We start from the raw sequence: 7,044 nt of genomic DNA on the forward strand, positions 1-7,044 counted from the left end.
GCATGAGCAGCACGTCCCCAGGGCTGCGGGCTTCCACTCTGTGCCTGACCACGTCAGGCTCTTCTGCGGCCTTGCCCCACAGCCGCCCCACACTGGGCACAGAGCTGTGAGAAACCTCACCGGGGCAGGCCCCAAGCCGCTGGGGGATCCTGGAGCCCAGCAGGGGCAGTGCAGCGGGAGACATGGTGAGGACTGTGGAAGGGCGGCTTCAGCTGCATGCTGCTTTTCCTGGCTGGTGCTGACCTGGCCAGGTCCATCCCATCTGGAGCAGCATGCGGCTGAAGCCAGCTCCCCATGTGCTGCTGGGGATGGAAGGAGCCCAGCTGGGTCTGACCCGGCCAGCAGAAGCAGCAGTGGAGACGTGTGCCGCTTGGGACGGGATGAGCCCAGCCGGAGCAGCAGGTGCTTAGCTGCATTTTCCCCTACCTGCGCTGGTCAGTCCCGAGTGGCACACGGCTCTGCTGTCGCTTCTGCTGGCCGGTGCAGACCTGGCCGGGCTCCTCCCATCCCCAGCAGCACGTGGGAATCCAGCTTCAGTCGCATGCTGCTCTGGATGGGACAGACCTGCCCCGGTCAGCACCAGCCAGCAGAGGTGGCGGCGGAGCTGTGTACCGCTCGGGACTGACCAGCACAGGTAAGTGCAGCTGATCCCCTGCTGCTCCGGCCGGGCTTGTCCTGTCCTGAGTGGCACATGGCTACTCCTCTTCCCACACGCACCGCATCGTCAATGTCAAGCTGACACGGTGCATGTGGGAACCTTGTCCCTTCCCCAGCCCTTCAGCAGCCATTAGGAAGCTGCTGAGGGGCTGGGGGAGGGACAAGGGGCGGGACCAAGAAGTAAACCGTGTTTACTTTCATTTCCTGTCACAGCACCACGGGCCACAGAAAATGCCTTGGCGGGCCGCATGGCAGCCCACGGGCCGTATGTTGGACAAGCCTGCTTTATACAGTAGGGGAAAATATTTATTTTGCTTGTAAAATTACCACCTATGGCATTTAGATTTCCTCCATTACTATAGAGTACAGCTCACCAAATTGTTCACAATTTGAATATGTTTTTCTCCACTTCAGTCTAATAATTCTATAAAGTTCTGTTATCCTCATTTTACATAGGGGAAAACGTGTCATAAATACATAATATCCATAATTTCTTATGAGTTTAGAAACCTATGTCCTGGGGTCACATGGTACCACAGTACAAGATAGCTGCTTAAGCACTGAGCACCCCACTTTTCCACATTTATTTTGCATTCTGGAAATATTAAGAAGATTTTTTTTTCCTTCATTTTTGTTTATTTTTTAGTGAGTGAAATAGTGAAATATGTGGACTCTCTCTATATATAAATGGCATTGGCAAGCTCTGTAAATAAATCCAAATGTATGAACAGGACAAGGCCTGGACCTCCTAAACAGGTCAGTGATGAGAGTGAGATGCCTCAGGCCTTGGTGTCTCAGGAGATCAACTCTCTAAGACAGTTTTTTTCAGAGTAACTAGAGGGAATTTCTTGGGATATACATGGGCTTTCTGCAGACATTGGTGAAATAAAAGTGCTCATTGTAATCCCCGAAAATGATGGGAATAACAACAACTTTAATCTTATGGAGGTGAGAGACACTGTCAAAGGCCTTCTTAAAGTCTAGAAAGTCTACGTCCATGGCGACGTAGCCACGTCCATGTCTGGCATAGCCACAAGATTACCGTTTGCATCTTGCAGGGAGCCTACTTTGCCTGGCGCCCTCTTTTTGCTCCCAATGTACTTGAAAAAGGACTTTTTGTTGTCCTTAATCCTGGACGCTAGCCTGAGTTCCATCTCTGCCTTGGCCTTCCTAATAGCCCTCCTACACTCCCGGGCCGAGGAGGAGTACTCCTCCTATAGTTCCTCCCTTCCACTGGTTGTACACCTCCCTTTTAGTCCTCAGGCATTCCTGAATGCCCTTGCTGAGCCAAGGGGGTTTCTGAACACTCTTACCCCACTTGCTTCTCTCAGGGACTGTTAACCATTGGGCCTGGAGGATCGCTCCCTTAAGGTACGACCATCCCTTGTGGACTCCCACCTCTTCTACCTTCTGGGCCCTCAGTGCCTCCCCCACTACTCTCCTAAGCTCATTGAAGTTGGCCCTTCTGAAGTCAAGGGCTTTAGCCTTGGTGTAAGCCCTTGACACCCTGCGTTGAATAATGAAATCCAGCACTCCTTTAAGGTATAGACATACTAACAGGTGTACTAGTGTAAACCTAAAGCAGACAGATGTACAAACCTGTTAAACCAGTTTTAGGCTTCCTGGAATGGTTTAAAAGTATACCTGGAAAATCAAGTAGTGCTTTGAACCAATTCACTATGAACTAGATAATGTTATATGTGGACATCAAGAGTTCCATGACACAGATACGGTCAGTCATTGAATCATAGAGAAGAAGGACTGGAAGGGACCTCCAGAGGTCATCTAGTCCAACCCTCTGCCTGAGGCAGGATCATCACTATCCAAAACATCCCATACAAACCATAATCTAAACTCTCCATAAGACTAAAGTGAACAATGACACAACACAGATCTAACACCCTCACCTGCCACAAGAAAGCATGGGAACTACAGCAGCCAAAGTCCTAGTTCTATAAAATGTTATCAATATATGCTCAAGAGATCCCAGGACTGCCCACTACAGAGATCCCATATACTCACTACTACAGAGGAAGGCAAAAGCCCCCACAGTCTGTACCAATCTGACCATGGGGTAAAATCCCTTCCTGACCCCAAATATTGCAAACAATCTGACCCTGAGCAGAAGGGCATAACCCTCCAGTCAGGACCCTTCATCTTTGGTTCCAGCAGGAGCACTGGCACACCCCAGTCAAAGTCCCCATCCTTAGCTGTAGCTAACATACAATGAATTTAAGGAAGGCTTAAAAACACCCTGACACACATAGCAGAAAGTTTGTGTGGGGTGGGGGGAGGCAGGGGCTACCAGCAAAGCCCAGAAGCATGGAAAATACCCATAGAAGAATATAGACATAATTATGCCTAAAACATTCATGACCAGTGTCCAACCACTTGAACACCTCCAGAGAGGGAAAGTCCTCAACTTCCCTAGGCAGTGTTTTCCACTGCCTCGCTGTTCTAACAATAAAGAGGTTTTTTCTAGATATCCAATCTAAACTTACTTTGTTCAACTTCAAGCCATTAGTCTTCATCCTCCTCCAAAAAATGGAAGTTCCTCTTCAGTACCATCCCATAGCTTCTGGATAGAATTGTTACTAGCTTGAAGAGTGCTTCATCCAGCTCTTCTTCCTGATTAGGTGGCCTATAATAAATTCCCACCATTATATCAGTACTGCGCCTTTCATCTTCACCCAAATGTATTTTGCATTTCTGTCTTCTTCCTCCTGAAGTAGACAATAAGTGTATGTGGTTTTGACATACAAGGCAAAACCATCTAGGCTTCCCATACTGCTCTAGATGGATGCTCTCATATGTGACCAGAACTCTACTGCCTTTCCCCCCCACTCCTTTTATTGGCACTTTTTATCACCAAGCTCCCTTGTACTGCTTGTTCAATAAAAACTTATGTTCTAGCCACCAGCTGTGCCCCCACTCCCTACTTGACCATGGCTCCTCAATATGCCCCCTACCACCAGGATCCCCAAAATATAAATCTAAGAGTCCCATCCCATTGCCCTCCCCCCCCCACCCCCAGCATATCCCTGCATGCACCAAAGTCAGAAGAGTGCATTGCAAAATTTAGTCAAATTCAGGGTACTACATTTTATTGAACTCAGGTTTAAGAGAGAAGGGAAAGCAGAAAAGTGAAAATATCCCCAGCCACAAGTCTCCCATATTCAAAACAATTATGAGCTGCTTCCCCATCAGTGATGTTTGTTACATGTGTCTGCACCCTAAGAATTGAAAGTAAGAGTGAACCAGACACCAGCCCAACTTCAGCCCCCCAGAGTCTACCTTTGCTCCTCCAAAAAGAAAGAACATTTCACCTGGAGTGACATGTAAAGAAGATGGACACCCCATTCGGCATGAGTAGCTAAAGCACAGCAGTATCTTAGCCAGCTACACACAAGGGATCAATATGAACAGTATAAAATCCAGCTACCTTTAACTCCCCTGCCTGAATGACAAAGGACCCATTTACTGCTGTCAACTGGGGTGAGCATCACATAAGTCTAGCACAGGGCTTGCATACATGCGTCAAGATCTGCAGTCACTCCACCACCTTACTCCTCATGCCTTTTAAACCAGTCTTGATTTACAAGAACTTTTGCATTGATCAAACTGAGTGGGAAACAATCTCCCCAGCTTGCTCCCCACCCAGGTCTGTGCTCTGGAGCTGAGTGAGGAACAGGTTTACCACCTCCACCTCACATGCAGAGGGAGGGCAAGGAACTGTCCTGGTCAAGGGCAGGTCCCAGCCCCATGCCCAGAACAGGTAATTGAGGCATGGGGCTTGGAAAGAGCTGCGGGGATGGGGTAAGTCCCACCCCCTTCTCCCTGTCTGCAGGTTTAGCAGCTAGCAGCAAGCTAGCTGCTAGCTGCCTCTCTGGTGAATTGGGGCAGGGGGCTCAGTTTTGCCCCTCCTTTGAAACTCTTTTCAAGTCCCCTGCCCATGATCAGGAAGCCAGAACCAAGAGCTCCCTGCAGCTGTGGTAGAGGGACATTGTTCCTGCCCCAGCTGCTGGCAGTCCCTGGGGGCAGGGTGTAATGTCCCAGTCCCAACCTGTCTCCTGCTCCAGTGCTCCCTGCCAGCCCATGAGCTAGCACCAGGGGGAGCCTAGAGCTACCTTTGCTGGTCACAGGGGCTCATAATACAGTGGGAAATGCTGTCAATCTATTCCAGGAACTACACTGAGTCCAGATAAGTGCATAGCTTTCTATTTTTAGTACTAAGGAAATGCACTTGGAATAGACTGTTTTCTTAAATACTAAATATATTATAAAGATACCATATTAACATATATAAATTTTCAAGGGAGAATTATCAAAAGGAAATTAAATGAAATATTTCAAGATTTTAGAAATGAAACACTGATATTATGAAAACAATCTATTCAATTATTTTCACTGAAAATTTTATCAACTCTATCCACTTCTGCAATATATATTTAACTTAACAAAACTTAACAAAACTTCATTTTCTCACCAATCATATCACCAATCATAGTTCAAAACGTAGGCTTCACAGTCTCTCAGAAGTTACCTTCCACCCTGACTTTGACCAAGGTCCTTTTCACATCTTTATTACTCAAGCTGTATATGATAGGATCCAGCATGGGGATGACAACACCATAAAATAAAGCAATGATCTTGCTTTGGTTGCTACCTGCTTTGGAGGTTGAGTAGGCAAAGATGGCTGTCCCGTAAGTCAAAGTCACCATGGTAAGGTGAGAGGCACAGGTGGAGAAGGCCTTCTCCTTGCCTTGTGTGGAGCGGATCCACAGGATGGAGGAGATTATGTAAATGTAAGAGACCAGGACCAGGAAGCAGGGTCCCAGGAATACAACAAATTTTAGGATCAGAATTGTGATCTCATTGATGTGGGTGTCAGAGCAGGCCACCTTGATGAGAGCAATAAATTCACAGCAGAAATAGTTGATGACAGGGTGGCCACAGAAATGCAGGCGTGTGGTAAAAAGGGTGTGCAGCAGAGCGTTGAAGATCCCAAGTGCCCACGAAGCTGTGGCTAGCAGGGTGCAAATGCTCTTGCTCATAATAGTCATATACTGGAGTGGGTTGCAAATGGCTATATAGTGGTCATAGGCCATGGCAGCCAAAAGTATGAACTAAGTCCCTCCACCTCTTGTAGGAGAGGGTTTTGTACTCTACCAAGAAATGGGCCATTATCTGTGGCAACCCCGTGGTTATGTAACAGATATCTAAAAAAGACAAGTTTTCAAAGAAAATGTACATTGGAGTATTGAGGCGTGGATCCATGTGGATGGCAGTAATAATGAGGGCATTCCCCACCATTATGATGATGTAAATTGCCAAAAAGAGCACAAAGAGGTTCAGCTGAGTTTTCCGACGGTTGGAGAAGCCCAGGAAGATAAACTCATTGCCAAAGGTTTCATTGTCCTGTCCCACTGAGTTAAGCAGCCTTTATGTGGAGAGAAACAACAATCATAACCAAACTCCAGGCCTCAACATGTTTTTGGTGCTTTGGACACGGCTGTGATTTTTATAGTAGTCTCTATTGATATGCGGCTAAATGTTGCATTAGGGTTGCTGCTTTTGACTAATACAGTAAAGGTTGACTTCTACCTCTCTTTATGTGCCTGAATGACACATGGTGTGGCCATGTAGCCAGAAGTTTTAGTACTTATACACAATATTGATTTTATTTCACTCAGAGACCCTCCCACCAATGGAACAATCAATCTCACCATATCATCTGGCTTGCTGTCTTCCTCCTGGCCCACAATAATTCCCTCACTCAGGCTCCTAACGAGGCAACTGCAATTGTAGTGTTGGAGAAGGTGCCTTTTAGTGCCTGACATATCTTTTTCAGTTAAATCACTTTCTTGAGGAGTATGAGATCAAAGTTCAAATTCTATCTCCTGGAGGAGTCTAGAACTTTGGTTTCCTGCTGTCTAGACAAGTGGTAAAGAACTATTTGACAAATATAGTATCATCCTCTTCTTCCTCTATCCAATACATGCTCACAGTGATATTTTTGCAACTAAAATATAGGGGCTTACCTTGATCACATCCTTTGGTGATCTCAGTGATCTCTTTTGCCTCTCAGTTGCCTGGTCACTGGTCACCATGCCTCTCAGTTGCCTGGTCACCTCTCCAGCTGCAGGAAGGGTCTCTGGAGAAGCCGGGTGCTCTTATTCCTTCAGGAGAGGGGGTACCCCATGGCATTCTTGCAGAAAGGTACAGCTCACCTTGAACTGCTGGGAAGATTTTGACAGCATCCTCACCACTGCGAGCGTACTTGTGGAGAAAGGCACAAGAGCCACAATGCCCTGTGCGCATCCGGCTTTTTTGTCTCAGCTACACTCAAGGGCACACCTGGCAGGGGGAGGCAGTCCAGGAGCAGCT

The 7,044-nt window shown here is 47.1% G+C and overlaps 1 pseudogene; it reads right to left on the bottom strand.

Annotated features, from left to right (window-relative positions):
• Positions 1-5,189: 5,189 nt before the first annotated feature.
• Positions 5,190-6,391, bottom strand: LOC102385463 (annotated as a pseudogene).
• Positions 6,392-7,044: the final 653 nt, after the last annotated feature.

Source organism: Alligator sinensis, unplaced genomic scaffold (genome assembly GCF_000455745.1).
Source record: "Alligator sinensis unplaced genomic scaffold, ASM45574v1 scaffold790_1, whole genome shotgun sequence".
Taxonomy (NCBI): Eukaryota; Metazoa; Chordata; order Crocodylia; family Alligatoridae; genus Alligator; species Alligator sinensis.